General features: G+C 35.9%; 1 protein-coding gene and 1 long non-coding RNA gene across 2 annotated transcripts in view; one reads left to right on the top strand and one right to left on the bottom strand.

Moving 5' to 3' along the window:
* Positions 1-16569, bottom strand: part of ZBTB38 (zinc finger and BTB domain containing 38) — a 39662-nt gene extending 23093 nt beyond the window's left edge. Inside the window, exons 1-2 of the mRNA XM_026701682.2 lie at positions 16501-16569; positions 15575-15948 (exon numbers count right to left, since the gene is read on the bottom strand). The gene's annotated coding sequence lies outside the window, so the exon portion shown is untranslated. The remainder of the gene's footprint in view (positions 1-15574; positions 15949-16500) is intronic.
* Positions 16570-16654: 85 nt separating this feature from the next.
* Positions 16655-21741, top strand: LOC148125865 (uncharacterized). Its single transcript, XR_015743577.1, has 2 exons — positions 16655-16854; positions 18626-21741. It is a non-coding gene; the product is annotated as an uncharacterized LOC148125865 (long non-coding RNA).
* Positions 21742-25992: the final 4251 nt, after the last annotated feature.

The following is a 25992-nucleotide window of genomic DNA, read 5'->3' as shown; positions in this document are numbered from 1 at the left end:
GAGGCAAGTTGTTTCACTGATTGATTGTTCTGTCAGGAGATTTGAAGGGCTCCTACAAAAATGAGAGATTCAGTCTATTTTTCCAAAGCACCAAGAGGCCCCAAAAGATGGAAACTAACAAAGAGAGAAGCAACCTAGGACTAAGGAGAAATTTCCTAAGAGTGAGACCAATCAACCAATGGAATAGCTTGCCTTCAGAAGTTGTGGATGCTCCATCTCAAGAGGCTTTCAAAAAGACTGAGGGAAGAACACTCAAAAAGGTCAATGCCAGGAACCACTAAAACAATGTAGAAAACTTAAAATATCCCTTTAAAAAAAAGTCAACCTCAAAGCAAACACTGCAGCTGAGAGGAAAACTTAAGAGCAGTGCTCATGCTAATTGAAAGCCTGGCAATTCTGCCAAAAGCCATTAACCCTTCCAATTCTGATATTCTATGTTCTCTATGTTCGAAATTGGGTGCTTCGTAGCAGAAGCAATACCGCTGGCTGGATCACACATGTATTAAATTCATGGCCTGTATAGGAGGGTGGAGCTGGCATCGTGACGATACGGCATGTGATCTTGGAGGTCTGAGATCACTGCCGATATCTTTGCTCCTGGACGGTCCTATCGGATCTAAACTGTCCTGAAGCGATGGTGAAAGTGAAGAGCACATCCTGTCGATCCCAGGGATACCGAAAAGTCCCTGGTAAATCCAGGAGAAGCTCTTCTTCCCAGTGGCAAAGAGGCAGCCATTAAAGCTGCTGAAGTTGGGACAGCTCCGAAACAGAAGAGAGAAGAAAGAGAGAGCGTGCCGGTTTGGTGAGAACTTTTTTTTTATTCTAAGATCTGAAAGGACACCCTAAGGAAAAGAAAGAATCTGTAAAAGTTTTGACAGAAGTGATTAAGTGACGATTTTAAACAGGAATGTCAAAGTAATGTTTTTTTTTTCTTCTCATTGCTAGATTTTCTATATATGATCTTGTATTTTGAAACTGGACTGGTTTTTTTCATTTATATCTATTTTTTTCTTCTCCTTTTTGATTTTGTAATATTTTAGGCTAGAGGCTCCCTTTAGTTGTTTCATTTTTAAAAAATATCTTTTTCTTTTTTTATTAATTCTTATTATATCCTGCATGGAAAAGGAGGGGGAAAGTGAGAGCAAAGAAACTTTGTAACACTGCCAACTAGAGACTTGAAAATATTCTATTTCCCTGTGACCAGACAAAGCTGAGAAAGAAAGAACTGAGACTCTTTTTCAAGGACATTGCTATTTTATAAGATGGGAGAGCATGGGAGAGTATTATTGCAGGTGCTCTTCTGGGTTTCTATCAACAGCTGGGATCTGGTGTTGAAACATAGGGGGAAAAAAGATGATAAGTTTTTGGAGAAGAGAGTTATAATAAGAGCCTTGAATAATTAAACAAAGTGCAGTGTGGCCTTTTTACTTTTCCTAAGTTGTGCTATCCCTCCTCACCAGCTTTATTGTATTTCTTTTAATTCTTTTTTTTAAAATAACTATACGGGTTTTTGGCTTTGTTGGAGCTTGTCTTTGTTTTTCTTTTTTTCTTTGGAAGTCCAATCTCTACGTTTGCTTTTTATTTTAAAGGGAAAGCCTTAAAAGCCTTTCCCCGCCCACTTTCCTGGTATTTTTGTTTTTTCATCTACCTTTCTCGTTTATTCTTATGCACTTTTTTCTACCGTGTTTCTCCAACAATACAGCCTCCACCAATAGGAAGGCCCAGCATAATTTCTAGGCATGAGGTGAAATTAAGCCCCGCCCCCAAAATTTAGGCCTATTTAAACCATGCACTTCTGCACCGTTTCTCACATGATTCATTAGAACTACACAAGGTAAAGAGAAATGGGAAGGGAAGGGGGGGAGAAAACTTGCCTTTAGGAGCGCTATGCAGGTAGCCTAGGCCAGAATACCCTGATCTACCACCGATAGAACATCAGCCGATAGAAGCTCCCCAAAGCAGAGTGACCAGCTGCTTCTATTGGCCAGTAGAAGCAGCTGCCAACTCTGCCTTTGGGGAGCTTCCATTGGCCGATAGAAATGGCCTCATGAGGGGAGCTCGCATTAGTGGTCTTTGAATCTATCAACAGGGCAGGAGAGAAAGCACATGCGTATCTGTGTCTGGTTGAAAATTGTGAGATTGTGACAGAGGGAATGGGAGAAAAGGCCTTAGCCCAAATGTATTCTTGTTTTGCTTTCTTGCCCATTCTCTGATCAATCTCTCCAGGGCAGCTTTTAGCCTAAAATCGCCCAGGTCTTCCTCAGCTAAAAGAGAGGGGAGGTCTCCAAAGACCATCCCTAACATCCGCCATTTGAAAGGACCAAACTCATTGCTTCTCAAAGTTAGACCCACAAGTTTTTCAAAAGTTCTTCTGAACGCCTCCGACATCCGATAAAATCAAGAAATGTCTCGTGATTGAACTCAATCAAAAAAAAAAAAAAAGAACCTGCACCTCATCGCCAAGTCCCTGGTTTTATGGCTCCTCTCTCGTCCCAAATTATGCCGAAATAAGGGATTCCAAGGCTGGCGTTGGTAATTGGTTAATGATGGGCGCTCTTTCAGGAGCTCAGAGAGAGAGAGAGAGAGAGAGAGAAAAGGAGGCGTCACTGAAGTTATCAAACTCTCCCCAACTGTTAGCAACGCCACCCGTGAGCTGTGGCAGGATTGCCTCGGATCATGTGCAGAGTGCCTTTGCCATTCAGCTCCCCCCACCACGACTCAAGGTTCATACTAAAATTAGGCCTTTCCAACCAGCCCCTGCAAATATTCGGCCCTCACCAGAGCAATAAAAAGGACGGTTTAGCTTCCTTCCTGCCCTTCTTCGCTCCAGCTCCCTCCCGCCCTCCTGTGCCATGGCGGCGACCCTTTCACACTCACCTCGCTTCCCCTCCACATTCCTATGAGGACCACTCCCGCATCTCCTTTCAGGAGCCCACCCGATCTCCCTTCTAAGGGTAGCCGAGCTCTGCTGCCTCCGGCCTTATTTTATGAGAAACATGGTATTTGAGACCTTTCAATTGGATTAAGGTGTTGAAGAACCTGAAGAATTTTTCCTTTTCCTTTTTTTTCTTTTTCTTTTCTTAAGTCTTTTTCTTCATCTAACTATTGATTGGATTAAGGTATACAAGAACCTGAAGAACTTTTGTCCTCCCTTTTTTTCCTTTTTTTATTATTATTATTGGGCTTCTTTTTTCTACTATTTTTATTTTGAACTATAATTGGTTACTTCACAATTGGATTAAGATTTAGAAGAACCTGAAGATTTTGAATTGCTTAAAATGAGTAGGAAATTTACAGCTCCTGGTTCTTCAACTTCTACTTTTTCCTCTCCACCATCTGGAGGACAACATTCAATACAGACAATGTTAAAGCAAGAAAAAGAACAAGAAAAAGTGACTCTGCAGATGATTATGCAAGGAATTCAAAATATTCAAGCAAGATCAGAGAATATTGAAAAGAGAATAGAGAACATTGAACAAAGAACAGACAACATTGAACAAAGAACAGAGAACATTGAACAAAGAACAGAGAACATTGAACAAAGAACAGGGAAAACTGATGAAAAAGTGGAGAACATCCAACAAATGATGTTGAAGTATGATGAGAGATTCCAAAAAATTGAAGAAGATAAACAAAGAGACAAAAGGATTGGAGATATTGATAATAGATTAATGGTGGTTGAACAAGATAAAAGTGGTATGTTGAGATGGGAGATGGATAGATCAGAATTCTATCTTAGATTCCAAAATGTAGAGGAAGGAAAAGGACAAAACCTAGCTGAGATAATGATAGAAATACTGGCTGAAGCTTTGGAAATAACTCAAGAGAAGATGATGGTTGGAATAGATGAGGTTTATCGAGTTTTCACAAGATATGCGATGAGAAATAGCTTACCAAGAGAAGTTCACATAAGATTTACAAAGAAAGCCATTAAAATGCAAATATTGCAAGTGGCAACAGAGAAAACATTGAAATATAAAGACAAGGAGATTGTGGTATTGAAACAAGTACCCAGAAGAGTGAGAGAGATGAGAAGAGAATACCGATTCCTGACTAAAATGCTACTTTAAAAAGAGGTGAATTATAGATGGCTGATTCCAGAAGGTTTAATGTTCACATGGCAAGAACAGAGACATAGAATTGACTCAACTGAGAAAGCGGAATTATTTTATACAGAATTTTTTGGAAGGAAAGAGGAAGAGGAAGAAAAAGAGATCTCACTAATTGAATTCCAAGAGGACTGCCAAATGGCGACTGAAAAAGAAGAAGGCGCAGTAGGTAGAAAGGTGGAAGCCAAAGAACAATGTGAACTAAGATCTACGAGAGCTGCTAAACCTAATTATAAAATATAACCATGGAAGAGAAAAAATTGATTACAATTAATATAAATGGACTTAACTCAGCCGTTAAAAGAAGGAAAACCTTTCATAAATTAGAGAAATTAAAATTTGATACAATTTGTCTACAAGAAGTACATATTAAAAAACAATATGAACAATTGTTGGTACAGCCAAAATTAGGGAAAATATTTACTTCTTTGACGCAATGTAAGAAAAGAGGAGTGGTTTTATATATTAAAAAGACCACCCCAGCAAAATTGATCTATACCGATGATGATGGAAGAATACTAATGGTGGAAATAATGGACAATAATATGAAAACACTCCTGATTGCAATTTATGCTCCGAATGACGAACAAGAAGAATTCTATAAAAAATTACATATGAAAATAATTGAACTGGACTATGCTAATATAGTTATGATGGGAGATTTTAATGGAATTGTAGACAATAAATTGGACTATAAAGCACAGAAAACAATAAAGCAAAACAGAAAGACTCTCCCTAAATCTTTTTTTAAAATGGTAGACGAAATAAATTTAAAAGATACATGGAGAGAAAGAAATGCTAAAACTAAACAATACACCTTCTATTCAAATAGACACTTATTATGGTCCAGAATAGATATGATATGGATGTCAACAGAATTAATAACTAACACTCGAGAAGTAAATATTGAAACAAGTACTTGGGCAGATCACAATCCAATGACAATTAAATGGAAATGACAAAAAAGAAGATCTAGATGGATGTTAAATAATACTATTTTAAAGGAAAAAGACTTCACAGTGAATGGAGAAAGAATTGGCTTTTTTCTTTGGAGAAAACAAAAAAGAAGATACATCAATTCAAAATGTATGGGATACAATGAAGGCATATGTTAGAGGCTTGATAATAGACTATACAAGGAATACTATGAAAAGACTAGCCTCTAAGGCCCTAGAGGATGAGCATAAAAGACTTGAAAAAGAGCTACAGAAAATGCCACAGAAAAAGGACATCAAGCTAAAAATGGATATAATTAAACACAAAATGGGTCAAATAGAAAAAGAAGAATTAGCACAGAAAATTAGAGGTGCTAAACAGAACTACTTTGAAGATGCAAATAAACCAGGTAGATAGTTAGCATATAAATTGAGAAAGAAGAAAGAATCAAAGAAAATATTGCAATTAATAGATGGCCAAGGCCAAGTTTGCTATGGTAGTAAAGAGAAGAAGGAAATCATTCAAGACTATTATGGGAAACTATACACACAAGAGAATATTGATGAGGTTAAAGTTAAACAGTATTTACAGAATGCTAATTTACCCCAGATACCTAAAGAGATTGAAACAATGTTAGAAAGTAATATAACAATGATGGAGTTAACTGAAGCACTCAAGAAGCAAAATAATGGAAAGGCACCAGGCCCAGATGGACTTCCGGCAGAATTTTACAAGAATCATTGAATCTTCCATTGCTAGAAGTTATGAATGAAGTTATGTTAAAGAAGAGGATACCTAAATCATGGTCAGAAGCCTATATTACACTTATTCCAAAAGAGGAGGCCAACCCATTACAAATTAAGAACTATAGACCCATTTCTCTACTAAATGCAGATTATAAAATCTTTGCTTCAATATTGGCAGAAAGACTTAAAAAATATTTAAATAATTTTATCCATCCTGATCAAAATGGATTTCTGCCAAAGAGTCAAATTAAAGACAATATGAGAGGAATCTTGGACACTGTGGAATACTACGAGGAACATCCCGAAAAACAAATGGCTCTGATATTTCTAGATGCACAGAAGGCATTTGATAATGTGGATTAGCAATTCATGTTATTACTGTTGGAACAGATGGGTTTTGCTAGAAAATTTATTCAAGCAATAGAAGCTATATACTATAAGCAAACGGCAAAGGTAATGATAGAGGGAGAACTGACAGACTCTATCAATATGAGAAAAGGAAAAAGACAAGGGTGCCCACTATCACCTTTGTTGTTTGTGTTAACTTTGGAAGTGCTAAACAGAAATATTAGAAATGAAAAAAATATAAAAGGAATGAAAATCAAAAAGGAAGAATTTAAGCTGCAAGCATTTGCGGATGATCTGGTTTTCATCTTAGAAGACCCTTTAGAAACAGCATCAAAATGGATAGAAAAGATAGAGACATATGGAAAGGTGACTGGTTTGAAAATAAATAAAGATAAGACAAAGATTTTGACAAAGAATATGCTATTAAGACAAAAGGAAGAACTGGCAAACCTATTGAAAATTCAGGTCACGAATAAGATTAAGTACTTGGGGATATATTTGACAGCAAGATGTAGTACATTAAAAGAGAATAATTATATTAAACTTAAACAGCAGATAGCGCTAGATTTGGCGAAATGGGAAAATTTACAACTGTCACTAATAGGGTGAATTTCAACAATCAAGATGAATATATTACCCAGAATTTTATATTTATTTCAAACAATTCCAATTAGGCTTGGAAAAGACTACTTTGAAGATTTAAATAAAATTGTGTTGAAATATATATGGCAAGGTAAGAAAGCGAGAATAAAGTTAAAACTTTTGATGCTAGAATTAGAGGAGGATTTGGTTTGCCTAATTGGGAGTTGTATTATCAAGCTACAAATCTGATGTGGGTTAAGGAATGGATAACACTAAGAAATACTAGATTGTTGACATTAGAAGGACATGATCTGTTGTTGGGGTGGCATGCTTTTTTATGGTATAAAGGAACTAAAACATGTGGGTATTTTAGAAGACATTATATATGGGAGTCTCTGTGGTTAAACTGGGAGAAGATTAAAAGACAATGTTATTTGAAAATTCCAGTCTGGTTATCGACTATTGAAGCATTTTCGTATCCTATAATTACAAAAAGGAACAAACAGTTAGATATGGTGAAATATTGAATGAAAAGGGTGAACTTAAATCTATGCAAAAACTAGAGGAACAAGGTATAAAGATGAATTGGTTTTCATATGCGCAAATACATTCAAGGTATGATAAAGATTCTAAAACAGAAGGTTTCTATGATAAACTGACTGACTTAGATAAGATTTTGACAGGTACTGATGAAAAGCTGATTTAAAAAATTGTATGGATATTTATTAGAAATTAAACTAGAAGAAGAACAAGTTAAAGAAACTATGATTGCTTGGGGGAAGAATTTTAGATATGGGATCGATTTAGAGAAATGGCAAAAATTGTGGTCTCAAAATTATAAAATGACAATGTCAGCAGCATATAAAGAAAATTTGTATAAGATGTTTTACAGGTGGCCGACAAAAATAGCAAGAATGTTCAAAAATAAATCTGAAAAATGTTAGAAATGTCATCAGACACCTGGCTCATATTACCATATGTGGTGGACTTGTGCGGATGCTAAAAAATACTGGACTAAAATCCACATGTGGTTGGAAAAAATGACAAAAAAACATATAGACTTGAAACCAGAGATATTTTTATTGGGAATTTTACCTGAAATATATAGTAAAGACTTGAAATACCTGATTGTAATAGTATTAACAGCGACTAGGATTGTATTTGCTAAAAACTGGAAAAATGAGAAAATACCATCACAGGAGGAAATCATTAAGAAAATATTGGAATGTGCTGAAATGAGTAGATTGACATTTGAAATTAAGAGAACAAGAGGATAAACAATTTTATAAAATTTGGGATCTTTTCTATCAATGGTTAGACAATAAAATACAGTAACAAAATATGTAGACTTTTAGAAAATAATAAATATATAAAGATGTACTTCCTTCTTATATCTACAAAATGACTAGGATAGATTTGGGGTGATACTATGAACTGTTATAAAATAAACTAAGTAAATTATGATTATCTTGTAAAACATGAATGAATAAAAGTATAGTCAAATGATTGATTAATAATGATACTAAGGTATTTAATTTTTGATTGACAATATGAGATTATATGCAATGTAATTGTAATTGAAGACTACAAAATGGAAGCACAAAACAATTTGTAAACCAACCGGCATACTGTATGTACACCTATGGAAGATAGCTTGATGTTTTTATGTTTTGTTTGTTTATGTTTGTTTTTAAAAACCAATAAAATTTTTTTTTAAAAAAAATCATGGCCTGTATGATCAAGCTGCATCATTGTCCCCTCCTGTATCTTTTCCCCCAGGAAGAAACAAGAAGTAGCCAACACTGCAGCAGCTATAAAAGGTCTTGGGGAACTCCAGGAAGTATCAGCTGATCACAGAACTGTTACTTAATACTCTTTACAATGAAATTGTTTGTAATATTGTCCTTCCTGAAGGGAAGAGGTTAATTCCATCCCTAGATGGGTTTCCCTGCCCTAATCCTGTCGGTTTCTATTGTTTATTTACTTGATTCAGCTTGTAAAGGCTGCATTCCAGCTGCAACTGTTAAATAGTTCTTGGCTGTCTGCCTGGAGCTATTAACTGAAGGGAGAGAGAAACTTTATTTTTAGCCAGTTCTCTGAAGTCCATAAGCAATTAACTAACAGTTTGGGTGAATGCCTGAATTCCACCTGTGCCCCAGGGTCACGTGATCACCTTTTATGATCTTCTGGCAAGCAAAGTCAATGGGGAAGCCAGATTTACTTAACAATTGTGTTACTAACTTAACAACAGCAGTGATTCACTTAACCGTGGCAAGAAAGATTGTAAAAGGGGCAAACTCATTTAACAATTGTCTTGCTTAGCAATGGAAATTTTGGTTTCCATTATTATGTTGAGAACTGTACATCGGTTTCATTTGCCCTTTTACTTGCATGTCCTTCACGTAATAGTTTTAATGTCTATGCGTATGGTATGGGGGGGAGTGTTTGCAGTTTTGATACATCCTATGTTGTCCTCAGATAACAAGGTTGGGATTGGTTCTTTTATTTTAAAGTTTAGTAAGATGTCATGTAGTTGTATATATTTCCTACATGCTCATTCCACAGCACAATATTAACCATCTGTAGATTACAGGGCTACAATACTTTGTGGTGAGCATGCCCCTATAAAAGAATAAGTGTTCTGTAGTTGAGTTCTGGAGATTTATCTCCCAGCCAATCTGAATTTATATATCTAATAAATTTTATATTTTTTAATTATAGGCAGTTTTAAATAAAGATGAAACATTCCTTTTACGTATCTGCCTATTTTACTACTGTCCAGTCCTCTTGTATTGTTGGCTCACTGAACTTTCTATGTAGTAGTCCAACTGCACCGGCTAGATCAGGTTTATTCAAATGCATATTAGTTTTCCTCTGGCTGCCCTATACACAACAACTTGTTTTGCTTTCCATCTTTGTTTAGGCATACAACTTTCCTGGGGATACTTCTTAGCTTCACTGAGACTTAGAAACCTAATTAGCCACATTATCTTTGTTTTTGACTAAGCAAGCTTTCTTTCCTTTTGTCCTTTCTTATTTCAGTTGAAAATAATGGCTAATATGCCCACAATATTTTATTTCCACTTCTTAATTCTCCAAGCTGTCTATTGCACTTACAGTTATATTAACAAAACACAGACTATACACATGTACTCCTTATTTAATTGCTGTATGTAAACCATCATCATCTTAGCCATTGTCTATCCACTGCAGGATAAAGATCTCTACTGCACGTTTCCAATCAATGCATTTCTTAGCTTTCTTGTGCCAATTGGGCCTGCAATACTTGCTGATGTTGTCAAATCCATCTTGTTTTAGATATCTTTCATGGATGCTTTGTATCAAGTGGATCCATTCAATGAATGCCTTGGTCCACCTGCCCTCAATTCTTCTTGCTATGTAACTAACCCATTTCCATTTCAATTATTTTATTCCCTTGATGACATTGTATACTTTTGTTTGTTCTCTAATCCCTGTGCAAATCTTTCTATCTTGTCTTGCAGTGACAAGCATATATCTTTCCATGGCTCATAAGTAAATATGGACTAACTTTTCCTTAATCAAAGTTCATATTTTCAACATTTGATTAGTTTTATCAGACCATGCTTTGGCTGCTAGCTTTAGCCTGCGTGTGGATTTTTGCACATGTTTTTTTTTAATTATATGGCTATAATATGTTATAGATGGTTAACTATTAATGCAAAAACATAATAAACCTTGCTATATTCTTGTCTGTATTCCTTAGCTATTAAACCTACCTTTATGGTATTGCGTATTTCCTGAGCATCATGCTTTGTTCTGAAAGAATGCTTACAGTCTATGGCTTTCTTGCCCTTTAGTAGCTCTGTTAACATCTATGTTTTATTTTGGGGCAATGATTTCTTTGCTTCTCATGCAGCTTCCCTGTTCCCTCCATCTCCATGCCTTCTGTGCTGCTGGCTAACACTGTACTTTTTTTTCTATGGATTGGGCCCATCCCCGATGCAGCAGCTTCTCAGGATTCCTTTATTAGATATTTCAGACCTTCTCACCTCTAATTCTGGATTTTATTTGCTGCTTCCCTTTGAGAATTGCCTGGACAGAGATGCTACTGGTAAAACTAGATTGATTTGTATTTTACTGGAAGTCATTTATCCTTTATTGAAAGGAACAACATTATGGGTGTTTACTTTTTCAGTTTTTAAGTTCAAAACCCTGTCGCCTTTTGTTTTTATTTGATAAACCAGCATTATTCCTAATTGGGTTCTGCAATTAAATTTATTTTATTTTACTGTATGGCAAACTTTGCATCCAAATAGATTTAGTTGTGACATTTGCTCCCATTCTATAACTCTTATTTATTTGTTTATTTATGTATTTATTTATATTTAATCACATATAGCCACACACCTCACACAGCTACTCTGGGCTCATACATAATCACAATCAAAAGTATATAAAAACATTTTTAAAAAATCAAAAGCTAGGCTAAAACAAATAAAAAACAAAATGAGGTTCTGCTTATGAGGTTTTAGCTAGATCTTTCATTGGTAAATAAGTAGCTTTGTTTTATCCTAGCATTTTTTTCCTTCTGTTCAATTATGACTAAATAACTAGATACACTTGTTTCACTTACGTAACTATGTAGTCAGGCTTATTTTGGAGGGAGAACAATAAGAGAAAAAAATTTCTGCCTCTGCCTACCAGCATCCATCAGTATTCATCTGACTAGCATCCTGTCAGTGTGTGAGGAAACTAAAACAGTACTTGCTGTGGAAGAAGGAGACAGCAAGGATCCTGGACGTGGCTTAGCTCAACTGTTTTGTACTAAAGCTGCTTGGTGCTGTGAAACTGAAACTCCTCTCTGCTTGTGTTTTGCATTTGGAACAGATTTTTTTCAGGTGGGGAGGGGGAGTAGAACTTAGCATCATAGCGTGTTAATAATAATATACGAAATACAAATGTTTTGATGGTCATTTCGAAAAATCCTTTCTCAGTGAGCACCTAGAAGCCAGGAGGCTTGCCCAATGCATCATTTTTTGGGTAATCCTTTTGAAGGCTTGACCTTTCTTTTAGGACAGTCCATCTCATTATCTCTTTTTGTTGTATGGGTCCTTATTTCTGTAAAGTCTGCTTTCTCTTTTAATATGTTTTCTTTTTAAATTCATCAACTTTCATTTTGGTAATGATGGATTACATTGATATTGTTTAGAGAATTCCTTCAGCTGCATCAGTGGTGGTATTTGACCAGTTCTGCCCAGTTCTGGAGAGCCAGTAGCAGTGATGAGCAGCAGAGACAGAACCGGTTCTCTCCGCTGCTCTGTGTTTGGCCCAGCCGGGCTCCCATACTCACTTTTATGGTGAGAATTCAAAGCGCAGCTGCTTTGCACCGCTCAGAATAGTGGCGCGCGGCAGCTGCTGCAGCAACCGGCATCGTGCAGGCTTGCAGGAGGCGAGTTAGAACACCTCTGCGCCTGCAAGTGTGCCCACCAAGCCACGCCCACCGAACCAGTGGCAACCTTTTTTGAATACCACCACTGAGTTGCATGTGCTTGCATATTTCCAGTTTGACTGAGTACTCAGTATTTCCATATTCTCAAGGGAATTTCATCATAAAATTTCATTAACTCTACCATATATGCATAGTTTTGTGGTAATTATGCCTCTATTCCTATGCATTGCTATATTCTTTCCCATTTTCACAAGATGTTTACAGTCCAGTCCATTTATGCAAGCTCTGACAGTACGGAAAAAAAAAGTTCCTCAGTTAGGATATGTTAATTCCCAGTAAAGATCCATGATACATGCCTCTGAGCACCAGATATAGGCTGGACCAGAAATAATTTGGAATGTTTTTGTGACTGGGGTCCTTTGACTACTCTGAGTACTCAGTGTGTAGTTCTGGCTGCATATTAGGCCCATAACTCTTCTATTGGAAAATTTGATGGGTAATTTCCAGTTTAGTTTGCACCCAGCACATTTCCAGTCAATTCCTATATTCAGATCAAACCAAGCATATCTGCCATCAACCAGCAAAAATATCTATCTTGACATTTACTAAACATTTTGCAAACATTTAAAATAGTTACTATTTAGTTACTATGTAGTAACAAAACTGGACAAAATGTAGGGGAAAAAAACTGTCAGCCTTGTCTATATGAAATATCAAATAGGATAGAAGCTTCCAGAGCTACTGAAACAATACTGGGAATAATTAGCATGGATGGTTCCAAAGCTTTTGATTATTCCATCTTTTAACTATTTTATGTACAAGAAGTAGCATGTACAGTACATGTAGCATGGAGATGGAAACTGGGACATCAGATCACCCAATCTCTCCTTTTGTCTGGATCTTAAAAAAACAATTTGGTAGATGGGGATGATCCATCCAACACTAATGACTATTTAGAAAATGAATAGATATTTATAGCCTTTTGGAGGAAAATAATTCATGACAATATTTTGGTTCGTTTATCATATAGTACTTTGCTAGAATTTTGTTTATCACGGTCGGTTATACAGTATAAACTACAAAATTCACACCTCATACTAAGTCATAAGCTGTGGTTTATAACTGGCTTCACGCAAATAGCATCCAAAGACATAAACAAGCAAACCACATTATTACATGATTTAACAGTGTCATTGGTACTACTGTAGGCTAAAATGGCTAAGGGAAAAAAAAAGGGACGGCTGAGAAAATAGATAGTAACTGGCTGGTAATATTTAAAAAATGAGCAGTGCTTGTCAACAGATCTATCTGGACTGCAAAAATCAGGATAACCATTAGATATGGCAGCATAAACTCTTGCTGCCATCTAATGCCTATCTGGATTTCTGTAGCTTAGAGCTAGTAGCCCTATGAAAACTTCATAGCTAAAGAGAGCTGCATTTTTTTCTGATACCATCATTTGTTCTTCAAAGATGAAATGAAAACCAAGTGATTCATAAATCCTTTTTTCCTGCTGTCCTGTAGAAATGCTTAATACTATAACATAGAATGATGTGTAAGATTTATTAAAAGGAAAAAAAATACGAATAAAATGAATAATAATGTTCCTAATACTATCAAGGACCTGATAGTTACATTGTATGTTCTAAAGTAAATGATCAAAATAATTCATCCTGAAAAAATGCAATCAATCCTATCATAATCTTTGCACTAAGTATTTGAAAGAATTATTAAAAAGTGAATAAAAATGCCTGATTTTAGTCTATTCACCCATTTATATTATTTGAGTACTGCAATATGCATATTCTACAGCTTCATTTTAAACAGGTTTTATTAGTATTTTTCAGATACAAAAATATTGTGTTGATTGTGAGCTATCATATCAAAATTAATATTGTCATTTGCTGTTTACGTTTGCTTTAAATACCTGTGCCCAATGGAACTGTATTTCTTAATATTGCCACTAAACATCTATATTGAGTGCTGAATATGATAATCTTCTATTACTTCAAAGTTAGGCATATGAAAAGATGGCTTCTATGCTGAAAATATTTTTACAAAGAGCTGTGCTTCATTTAAATTGCATGTTCTAAAGTATCTATATCAAAACTAGAAAAATATTTATACAAAAAGTAATACCTTTCACCCCACGTTTAATTTTACAGATACTGTTAAAAATATCAGATAAGCTCCTCTTCATTACATGTTGTATTGTTGTCAGATTCATCTTACATTAGTTTACAATAAATTACAAACTGCATCATCACAGCTTTCACCTCATATATTTCATTGTACAAGATGGTCAGTTTGGTTAAAATGTCAGATTAAGTTATGGATAGCTAATAAAAATCTGTAAAATTGTTACTAAAAGAAATAATGAGAGAAGAAAGCTTTAAACCAATTTATAGTTTTTAGCTGTTTTTAAAGTTAATTCTTCTACAGTACTGGATCTGTTTTAAGTATAAATAAATATTCTACATTTGTGTCTTGGTGAATTCCTTTGTACTATGGTGTTTGTTTTAGTGAGAACATAACTAGCATTATTGCATTGCTTAAGTAATCAAGGTAAGATGACAGAAAATATTATAGTTACAGGCTAAAGTCTCCAATCAGCTAAATATCATAGCCATGTAAATATGTTATGAAATAATCATTTGAATTGAGGAATAATAAATAATAATAAATGCCTTTGCAGCTCTGTTATTGCATTCTTTAACAGAATTTGGTTACCAAGGTAACAGGTTGGCCCAATATTGATATGAAGCAGCTATGTTAGTATACGTTATATGTCCATATAATGACTTAAAATTAATGTACAGATTAGGATATCTGCACATATTGTTTTAATTTGCTAAGTAAGTCCAATTCTAATTCGCATTCATCTCAAAGGGAAAGGAATGCATATAGGTGCTAATCTTTTAAAAATAGCTGACATCTCAAAAAGAAAAAAAATATGTATTTAAATTATCCTTACTTTATGTCAGTAATCTTTATAAAAGAACAATAAATATTAAGTTAGTTTTTATGATAAATACCAAAAGACCGCTTTTTTAAGCACAAAATTTGAATATTTTAAATTTTTATCACAGCTATATTCCCAACTTAGACGTTTGTATCTTAGCAAAAAGCCTATTCATTTTCATAGTGGACTTTCAAATCTTTTAAAATTGTCGAGCTTTTTAAAAAAATCTTTTATTGCATAAGCGGTGCCACACCCTGATTACCTAGCAGAAATGCTATTTTCAATTTTGGAAGAGATATGTTCTTAAACTGAGAAAACTGTCTCTTGAATAAATGCATTTTAGAAGTACCTCATTACCAGATATACTTATTTAATAGCTTAGCAGTTCAGTGTCTATATTTTAATATTCTTCCTTTGTGGAATAACAATTGGTAAAAAAAACATGCAAATCTTCACCTACCTGTTTATGTTTTTAATTAAGCCTTAGCATGGCAGTGCACTCAGCCATTCTTGTTTAAAGCAACGGAGAGACTGTGAAAGCTTGACTATTTAAAAAAAAAACAATCCTAAAGGAAAAAAGAAGCTGTTTTCAAAAACACCTTGCTTGAATAGACTGTGACCAAGATAGCTGAATTTATCAATGGGAAAGAGAAATGTGGAATGCGGAGAGATCTTCTCATCCAAGGTGGTGATGAAAGGTGATGGTTTGTTTTTAAAGCTGCAGCACAGGACTTTCCTCTCCTTTTCTGAAGGTTCAAGGCTTGAAGATGACCACTGACTGCAAAGGCCCCTTCTCACATCTGCTTGAACATCAGCCCAGGATGATTGCCCTTCCTGAAAAAAAAAAAAAACCTCAGCAACCCAAAGCCCTATGCACACCTCTTACGCAGTAAGAGTTAAAAATAGATTGCATGGGCTTTATAAGAAATACGTCAGTTTCGAAGGGTTTAATTTGATATTGTCATTAATTAGCAATACAACATACATTATTTAAAGAGAAGCTAAGGCAGAGGGTGACACCAACTGGAAGCAGCATCCGCTTAATTCTTTGTTAAAATAATCATAATAACAATAGAACCAATGCTGGTTTAGAAGTGAGCTATTAACTAACCGTACAGAAAATGACACTGAATTCTGAAAATGCCTACTTATACAGCAATCTCCATTAGGAAGAACAAGCTCTTGCTAGGGCATGATATGGCACGCAGAGCATTTACATGCTCCCTTTAGAAATACTTGGCATGGTGTAATGAATTCAGTCTCAAGACCATGCAGGCAGCGCAAGCTGCATTAATCCTGCCTGCCATTTTAGGCTTGCAACAGAATGAGACGGAGACAGCTACAGCAGCACAGATCCACTACGAGGAAAGGCAAGGGACAGCTCACCTTAAAACGCAGTATCTGATTAATGATGTTAAGTGACATTGCAAATATGGTTGTCTTAGAGCAACCGTGTGGGAGGGAACAAAGGAGAAGAAGTGGGGAGGAAACCCTGCCATCAACTGATGATGCAAGGTAAATTGTTACTATGCTGTGTTCAGCAAAGCTCCAGTTTCTTCATCAAGGCAGCTTTGAAGTATGGCAGATTTTCCGGCAAAAACCTGTCTGCAGATCCCTTTCTACTAATCACAGCCATCTCCTACTGAGAAAAACAGAAGATTCCTTTTTTTTAAAAAAGAAAAAAAGATCGGAAAGAAAATCCGCCACAATACCCTTCTTGATGAATGAAGATTTCACATAGTACGTATTAGGTCCTAGCTCTCTAGTACTATTGTTCTTTTTGCTATTTTCTTTACGACAAATAATTTTCTCTGTTGTGGCTGTTGTTGTTAAGGATGTAAGAGGCGAGACCACCATTGTTAAAGCACTAATTCTGCAGTGGATTACTGAAATGCTGAGCCTATTGACAAAATCACAAGCACATCAGGTCCGGCTGCATAATCAGCTGTTTACATCTGTGTTGCACCCTGCTTAACCACAAGCAAGGTTACAGCTAAATATATCTGCAAGGCATAAACGGAAGCTATTTTGCAATACAGCTTATGCTTCAAAATGCCTTTCCATCCTTAAAGAGTTCTTAAAATCAGCGCCTGCTAGAAAATGAAGCATCATAGTCTTCTTCACTGTTCTATGCCATGGAGAATGACCATAAATGTTAGTCCTGAAAAAAACAGTGACCTAAAAATACTAAGATGACTTAAGTGATATATACTAATATATGCTTCCTGGAGTAAAAAAAAAAAAAAGCAGATTGGCCACAATCAGGCTGAATTCATAGTAGAATTCCAAGCTGCATTCCAACCTTCTTAAGCTAAGATGCTGCTTCTTGTTTGTTGTTGTTTTTGACATTCTTTTTATTCATAGGCTATCTCTGCTATCGTGGTACACTGATGTTTTGGCATCATGGAAGTCAGAGCAGCCACTGAAGTACTCTCAGTTTTAACAATCCAGATCTAACGTTTTAAAAAATAATTAAAGTAAACCACAAACAAAAAGCCAATCACTGTCACAAACCCCGTTTAAAAAAAGCTTTTCTCTTGCTTTTGAAATTAATAGCATGTTATCTTGTTTCATTGCATTAGATACACCGAATGGCAGCAGGAACAGATTTTTAAAAATGAAGACAGGATCTTAAAAACAAATTTGTTTTTGTTAAACAGAAGCGTACTGTACACATCGCATAAAATATAGATGATGGAAATAGAACAGCAAAAAATAATTGTTTTTTAAAAACTGTCTGGAATAGAATAGTCTTGCTTTCTATTTATTGTCAGAATTTCCTCTTGGGAAAAATAGGGAGGAATGGAACAGCTTATGAGGACCACTAAGACCAAACTGTTAATAGAAAGGAAAAAATTCTACCTGACTAGCGAAGAATGAAATCCTTTCCATTACAAAGGATTACAAAGCGGTTATAGGCTTTATTCTCTCTTGACTTACAAAACACAAGTCTCCTGGAATTTTTCAAAAGTGCTCTTATTTCTAATTCTCTACAAAATAATCTTCGAATGTATCAGATCCAGTGAATCTTAAATCAAACACCAATGTATTTATTTCACTAGTATAGTTAATCTGGAAAACCCTTTTGGTACATATGCTGTCACAAACCCCTCCAAAAAGCATTAACATTAAATATTTGCTCCATCTTCAGCATATTTGTTCATGAATTAAATAAGAACAGCCTGAGCTTTCCATTTACATTATAAAGAAGAATAATTCTATTTAAACAAGTAAAGATTGCGATAAATGAAAAATAATAAAGAATCCTAAAGTCTTTTATTTTATTGCTGCTTAAGATAGAAATTATAGCATAGTCATATAAAATTTGAGGCCTTGCTTACAATATCTTCTCCAGTGTTATGGAAAAGTGTAACATGGGTTGGGTTATAAATTTATGATTTCCTAACTCTTCTAAGAAGCTCTGAACTTCATTATTGTCCTCAACTTCATAATTTGAACATCAAACTCCACAAAACCCAGCATTTTAATTATACCCTATTTCTATTTACAGATTCTGACATCACCAGTGGAAGCATTTCAAGAATATGAAGAAGAATCAAGATGGATAACTCATAATCCGATGACACCAATGTATTATGTAGAATAGATAAAAAATTTCCCAGGGTCATGTTGACAACTGCAGACTTAGCACAGCAGATATTTAATGTTTTAAAATGAGAATATTTATTTAGAGGGTAGTGTCAAAATTAAATGGAATGAGAAAAATAAAACTACACATGACTTGCAGCAACGGAATTTCTGTACTGTTGCTGCAACACCTTTTTAATTTCATGTCACGTTAACCAATGCAGACATAGTACAGTTTAAATTCTACTTTTGTCTACCCTGCTTGAATTTATTGGTCCATCACACTGGTGAACAAAACCAGCATTGGGATGGGCCAACAAAGGTATCAATTATCTTACATGAGATCATCAAGCACATTATGAAACCACAGTTAACTAGGTATTGTACATTTTAATAATATCCTTTGAACAGATTTTCCTAAAAAAAGTTTAAAATCCGTTGTTACCATGTTAGATTTACACTCGGTAAGGCCCTAAGTTACATAAAGCTCAGAGGTTCCTTATTACAAACTTACATGATACACAATACTCAAATGTATCACAAAGGTTCACACCAAACCAGGAGTCACTTAATAACACAGTATTTAAAGTGAAAAATGCAAATTATTTTCAACTGAATGCATATCATTTGACACTGACGATTTCTTTTTAAATTCTTCGGTATGCCATTATTGTTAAAAAAAATAAAATAAGCATGAGAGTTATGCTATAATTACATTACTTATTATTTATTTAATAAATACCATTAAATATTTATTTAATAAATAATGCAACAATTATATCATATGTGGCTTGTCACTAAAGATCATAAAATCAGCATATTGTAAAATGAGTGTATTGTACAATATATTAACAAACATTACAGTTCATTAAAGTTAAGGAAGTTTTTCTGTACTTTCAAGTCACTCTTGACTGCTGGGTGCTGCATGAATACCTTTTTATAATTTTTTTAAGCAATGTTTTCAGAAATTGCTTGCTATGGCCATCTTCCTTCCTAGTATTAAGAGAAAGGGGCCCACGCAAAGTAATCTGAATAGCTTGTGTCTATGACAGGACCATACAGTCTCTGAGTTTTTAGCCTGGTGTGTTTCATCCCTTCACAAGGTGGCTCTCAAATTAAATATATTTATTATTAAAACCATATCAAGCCATATTTCTATAAAAGAAAAGTAGAAGATGCAAGTAGTTTGCAAAAATTAAAATAACACAGTAACACATAATCATGTAAAATTTGCAGTGACATGTGAACCTTACAATTGTTTGCTAATTTTAAGTATTAAAACAGACCTAGTGGGACAAACTTAGGGAAAGCAAATAGCACTAAAGCAAAAATTATGCCATGAACACCCTAAAAGAGCAAAGCACTTACTTGTCTCAGAATAAAAAGAGTACTGCACGTCCTTCTTTCCAGAAAAGTCGGGTCATAAGCAGCACCACTGAAACATTTTTCTACTTGGTGGTTGCAGTCAGAAGGCCACCAACTAGCAGAGTTATAGAAACAGTTGCTATATTAAGTGCTTTCATTTTCCTTCTTAAACAAGCAACAGGAATTGTCTGCTAACAAACTATCATGTCTCTCAACTATTATTGAAAGTGTCAAAATAGAGCTCCAAAAGTTGTTTGAATAAGTAGTTTAACTCCATTAAATTTGTTTTATTGGTTTCTATTTCTTTAATTAATCATTTCAACACAACGAGATATTTATATAGCACATAAAGTTAACATGCACAGAATAAAAAGTTTTAAATGAAAGATGCCAAAGCAGTAAGCCTAACATTTTCAAAGTTTTGAAAATGTAAGTGACTTGTGCCCCATTTTACGAATGTTTTTGCCACAGTTATTAAGCAAATCATGCAGTTGTTTAGTGAATCTGTTTTCCCCCATTGACTTTGCTTTTTAGAAACCAAGTAGGAGGGCTACAAATAGGGATCACATAACTCAGAGACAGTGCAATTGTCACAAATAAATGCCTGTTATCAAGCACCCTAATTTTCATTACATGACCATGGAAATGCTGCAGCGGTCTTAAGTGTGAAAACCGGTCGCTATTTTCAGTGCCATTGTTACTTTGAATGATCACTAAGTGAATGGTTGTAAATTGAGGACCACCTATAGAAATCTCCATTGCTGAATTGGCTCTGAGAATTGTAGGATAGACATAATGATACAGTCACCTTACAAGAATGACATTTTGAAGGACACAATTCTGTGCTGGCTGGAGAATTCTGGGAGTCCACAAGTCTTAAAGTCCACAAGTCTTAAAGTTGCCAAGGTTGGAGACCTCTGACACAGAATGTGCCTTACCCCTCAGCTAGCTTGCTGCTTTCAGATACAGTGGAAGAAAATATTCACTTCCCAGTGTGGACTGTAACATATGCCTGCCTTTTTGCCCCTAATAAAAGTCAACTTCATGCCTGGTTAGCTTCTATACCTGAAAAGGGAAAGAGAACATTTTCAGATGAAAACTTTTCAGAATGCTTTCATCAGGCAATAAGATCGAGAATAGAAACAGAACAGTTTCCCACTAGTCCAGGGGTGTCAAACTCACGGCGTCATGGTGGCGTCACATGACGTATTGGGACTTTTTTCTCCTTTGCTAAACTGGGCATAGGTGTGGCCAGCGTGTGATGCATCCGGCCCATGGGCCAGAGGTTTGACAGCCCTGCTCTAGTCCAAAGCACAAACCTTAGTCACGAGAATAGATCGGGGTATTGGGGAACAAGAGATTCAAACCAGAAGTAAGCAAAATTTGGGAGGTACATACAGAATTTTGAGAGCAGATCATGGCTACTGTCATAAAACTACTGCTATGAAAGGTGTAGTCAATGACACAACTTCCATGTGCACAAGGCAAAAAGTGAAATTGCTCGCCACCACTTCCAGTAATCCATTTTTTGGGTATGTGGGGCAACACATTTGTTTTCTAAGACTTTTTACAAAAGCCTTGTAAAATCCAACGGCATTTTTTGAAATAAATATAATGCTAATGGATAATTGTTGCTTTGCAACATATCAACTCATTATTTTTAACGAAAATAATGTTTTTAGAAAGTCAGATAAAAATTTAATGTATTTTTTCTGCTTGTTGTTTGCAATGTAATCAATTTTTTGATCATAACATAATTATTAAAATAATTCTTTAAAAGCCTTTCTTAGCAGGATGTGTGACATCTCATTGGTTATTCTTGGAAAATGTACTGAAATTCATTTGGCAGACCTTGAGGTTGATGGCTATAAAAAATAAATTCAAATGCATCAGATTAGTTTTGTATTTCTCAGAGTATGCTATAAGCAACAGGTGTCTCTAACATTTAATTAAAAATAATATTTTATACTTAGACATTCTTCTGCTCTTAGACTAGCAGATACCTTTTGCATTTATAAATTCATATTCTTCACACCTTACTTGTGTATATTCTTCACGCCTGATTTTTGTACTCTGAAAACAAACTTAGTTTCTATTCCTGTGAACAACCTTGACCCGTCCTTCTGCCCTGCATTTTTTTCTGCGTGATGTCAGGCTCTTTATAAAATAATCAAAAGTTATTTTTTTCCAGCATGATTATCACTTGTATAGTCTTTAGTTGGGTCTATTGAGATGGCAGGATGGTGTTATACAATTATTTCCAATTTAAAACAATAAAACAATCAGAGTGACTTTGGACCAGTTGCTCTTTCTCAGCCCAATCTACCTCAAATAATTGTTGTGGGGAACATTGGATGTATAGCTAGTCTTCAACTTACAACCACAATTGAGCCTCTCTGCATTTGCACTTGCCCTCTGGAACATCTTGCCCCTTGATATGGGGTTGGCCCTAACCTTCCTATCCTTTCATAAGGCCTGAAGACCTGGCTCTGCCAGTTAGCTTGCAGCCCCCAAGGGGAAAAGCATAGTGGTGGTGGTGATTCAGTGGTGGGATTCAAATTGTTTTACCACTGGTTTGGTGGGCGTGGCTTGCTGGGCGTGTTTTGCCTAACGCCGATGCACAGCTTTCCCCATACCAGCTGAGACCTACAGCACCAATCAGCTGAGAGGATAAAGAAGAGAAAAGCGCAGGGGCGGGTGGAAGGGCCACTCCTGCACTTTTGTCGTCTTTATTCTCTCAGCTGATTGTCAGATTTTTTTACTACTGATTCAGTGGAACCAGTCCGAACCAGTAGCATACCACCACTGTAGTGGTTAATTAACAACAGATTCCCACCTCCCCCTGCCCTCCCCTCCCTTTTAAGGATTTTAATGGTTTTACTTTATTTATGTTTTTTATCTAAGTATATGTCTATGATTGTAAGTTGCCCTATGGTAAAATGGGCTGCCAATAAATTTTATAAATAAATAAATGAATAGCATAGACTTAAGACTTGTATGCACAGGGATGCCAACCACTCTTGGCTTCCTGTCCATTCCTTGCTACCTTCAGAAGATATGGAGACTTTATCTTGGCTGCAAACTCTACTTTACCACTAGATGGCAGCAAGACAACTTTTCTGTAGCTTGTTATAGCTGTGTTTTTTTTTTTCAACCTGGTAGCCTACTAGTAACAGGACCCCAAAGGAAGCAATAGTGCCCAGTACAAAGGAGAGTATGAGTGAGAGAAGAGCAACCAAAAAGAAGGAGTAGGGGGTGACATGATAGCAGTGTTCCAATATCTCAGGGGCTGCCACAAAGAAGAGGGAGTCAAGCTATTCTCCAAAGCACCTGAGGGCAGGACAAGAAGCAAAGCATGGAAACTAATCAAGGAGAGAAGCAACTTAGAACTAAGAAGAAATTTCCTGACAGTTAGAAAAATTAATAAGTGGAACAACTTGCCTCCAGAAGTTATGAATGCTCCAACACTGGAAGTTGTTTAATAAAGCTGTTCAATACCACAGACAATATTGCTACCCTTCAAAAAGACCTCGACTATGTATCAGAATGGTCAAAAAAAATGGCAACTTCAAATCTCAACAAATAAATGCTCTGTCTTACATATTGGCAAAAAAAAATCAGAAAATAAAATACAAGCTGAATAGTCAAGATCTTGTTGATGATCCAAGCTCTGTAAAGGACCTTGGAATACTCATCTCTAATGATCTAAGTGCTAGAGCCCACTGTAACTACATAGCCAAAAAGGCATTAAGAGTTGTTAACCTAATCCTATGTAGCTTTTTCTCTGGTAACGTCACTCTACTAACTAGAGCATACAAAACATTTGCTAGACCAATACTCGAATACTCAATACTCATCAGTCTAGAACCCACATTACGTATCTGATATTAGCACAGTTGAGAAAGTCCAGAAATATTTCACAAGAAGAGTTCTTCACTCCTCTACTCATTGTAGAATACCTTATGCCACCAGACTTGAAATTCTAGACCTAGAAAACCTTGAATTACGCCGTCTTCGGTCTGATCTAAGTATGGTATATAAAATCATACATTGCAATGTCCTACCTGTCAATGAATACTTCAGGTTCAACCATAACAACACAAGAACACACGATAGATACAAACTCAAGGTTAGCTGCACCAAACTTGATTGCAGGAAATACGACTTCAGCAACAGAGTGGTCAATGTCTGGAATACTCTACCTGACTCTGTGGTTTCTTCCCCAAACCCCAAAAACTTTAACCTTAGACTGTCTACTGTTGACCTCACCCCTTTCCTAAGAGGTCTGTAGGGGGCATGCATAAGTGCACCAACGTGCCTACCGTCCCTGTCCTATTGTTTCTTCTATTTTACTTATATGTACCCGTTTCATGTATTCATAACTATGTATATACTTATACCTATTATCTTGTAAGCGATTGACAAATCAAATAAATAAATAAGTTTTAAAAAGTTGGATAACCATTTGTCTGAAATGGTGTAGGGTTTCCTGCCTAAGCAGGGGGTTGGACTAGAAGACCTCCAATGTCCCTTCCAACTCTGTTATTCTATTAGGAGCCACTGCTGCTCCTGTTACTATTTCTAGCTCTGATGGCACTCCTGGATCAGCCAACCCTTGAGCAGCGCCATATGCATTGAAAGCAAGATCCTTGGAAGCCAGAACAGCTTTCCCAGCAAGTGCTGGTTCTCCTTCATAGCTGGACTGTGGGAATTCAAAGCATCGGAGGGCATAAGCAGCAGTACAGATAACTTAACCACTGGTTGGCTGGTGGTCATCCATATTTTGCTGCCCAGACCCTCACACGTCTCAAGGCAATTGCTGTTGCAGTAGCAGCCGAAAAGGAATAAATGTTCAGTATGTTTTTACTCTTGCTTTTCATCTTTCGGTTATCAGTGCTGAAACTGGGGACTAGAAGCCAAGCCGAAGCCCCAGCACTCTCATTTGAGATATTTATCCTGGGCCCAGACAGGACTACTTACAATCCTCTCAGAGCCAGGCCCTACTTGAAGCAATGGTTGATCAAGAATCTTTTCCTTCTAGCAAAATAGCTACATGAAAATAGCAAAAGAAACTGCAACATGAAAGACTCAGATTCAGACAGCTTCCAGATAGCTTTTAATGCACAGCATATGAGGTTTATTAGGATAAGTTCGCACAGCATCTGAATAACATTGGAGTCTTTTTGTTGTTAATAAGGTGAGAGCCAGTTTAGTACAATGATTAAGGTCCTGGACCAGGAAGTGGAAGCTTGAATTCTAGTCTAAAGGAAGGTTAGAATGAAAGAAAAATGGTGGATTTTGAACCAGTCATTCTCTTTTAACCCAATCCATTTCATAGGTTGGGAAAAAACAGTAGAGAGAAAATTATGTATATTGTTTGAGATGTATAATATAAAACATAAAAAGAATAAAATTATGTTTACCTTCTTTTAACCTAATTCTTTTGGTTAAGCCATTTAAGCATTAAAACCTGGAATGGAAGGAGGCATCTCCAAACTATTGACCCAGTGCCAACACTGGGTTCATTCACCAGGCACAATGGGCCAATGAATCACACAGAGTCAAGGAAAGTGGAATTCAAATACTTTATTTCTGCACAGAAGCACAGGAGCATCTCATTGATAGCTTCAGCAAAAGAGGATCCCCAAGATATTTTTACACCAAGCTATTTGTATAGTTTGCTGAAGCCTAAGATTATAATTCCATTCACTGGTTAGTTGCTACTTCCCACTTTTACTTACTGTGCATGCAATCCTATGTAACAAGTTCCATCCTATAATATTCTAAGCACAGTCTCAACAATGCTGATCTAAATACTCAGGGATTGTGCTTTTAGCATGCTAATGATAAACTTTGTTCACCTTTGGACCCTTGTCTGGATGCCTTGCCCACAGCTCAAGCAAAGATCGCATCCCTTTCCTTTAT

The sequence above is a fragment of the Pseudonaja textilis genome, chromosome 4 (assembly GCF_049901715.1).
Source record: "Pseudonaja textilis isolate UNSWEBS1 chromosome 4, rPseTex1.2, whole genome shotgun sequence".
Lineage (NCBI taxonomy): Eukaryota > Metazoa > Chordata > Lepidosauria > Squamata > Elapidae > Pseudonaja > Pseudonaja textilis.
The sequence above is the reverse complement of the archived record's forward strand: the minus strand, read 5'-3'. Positions and strand labels throughout refer to the sequence as shown.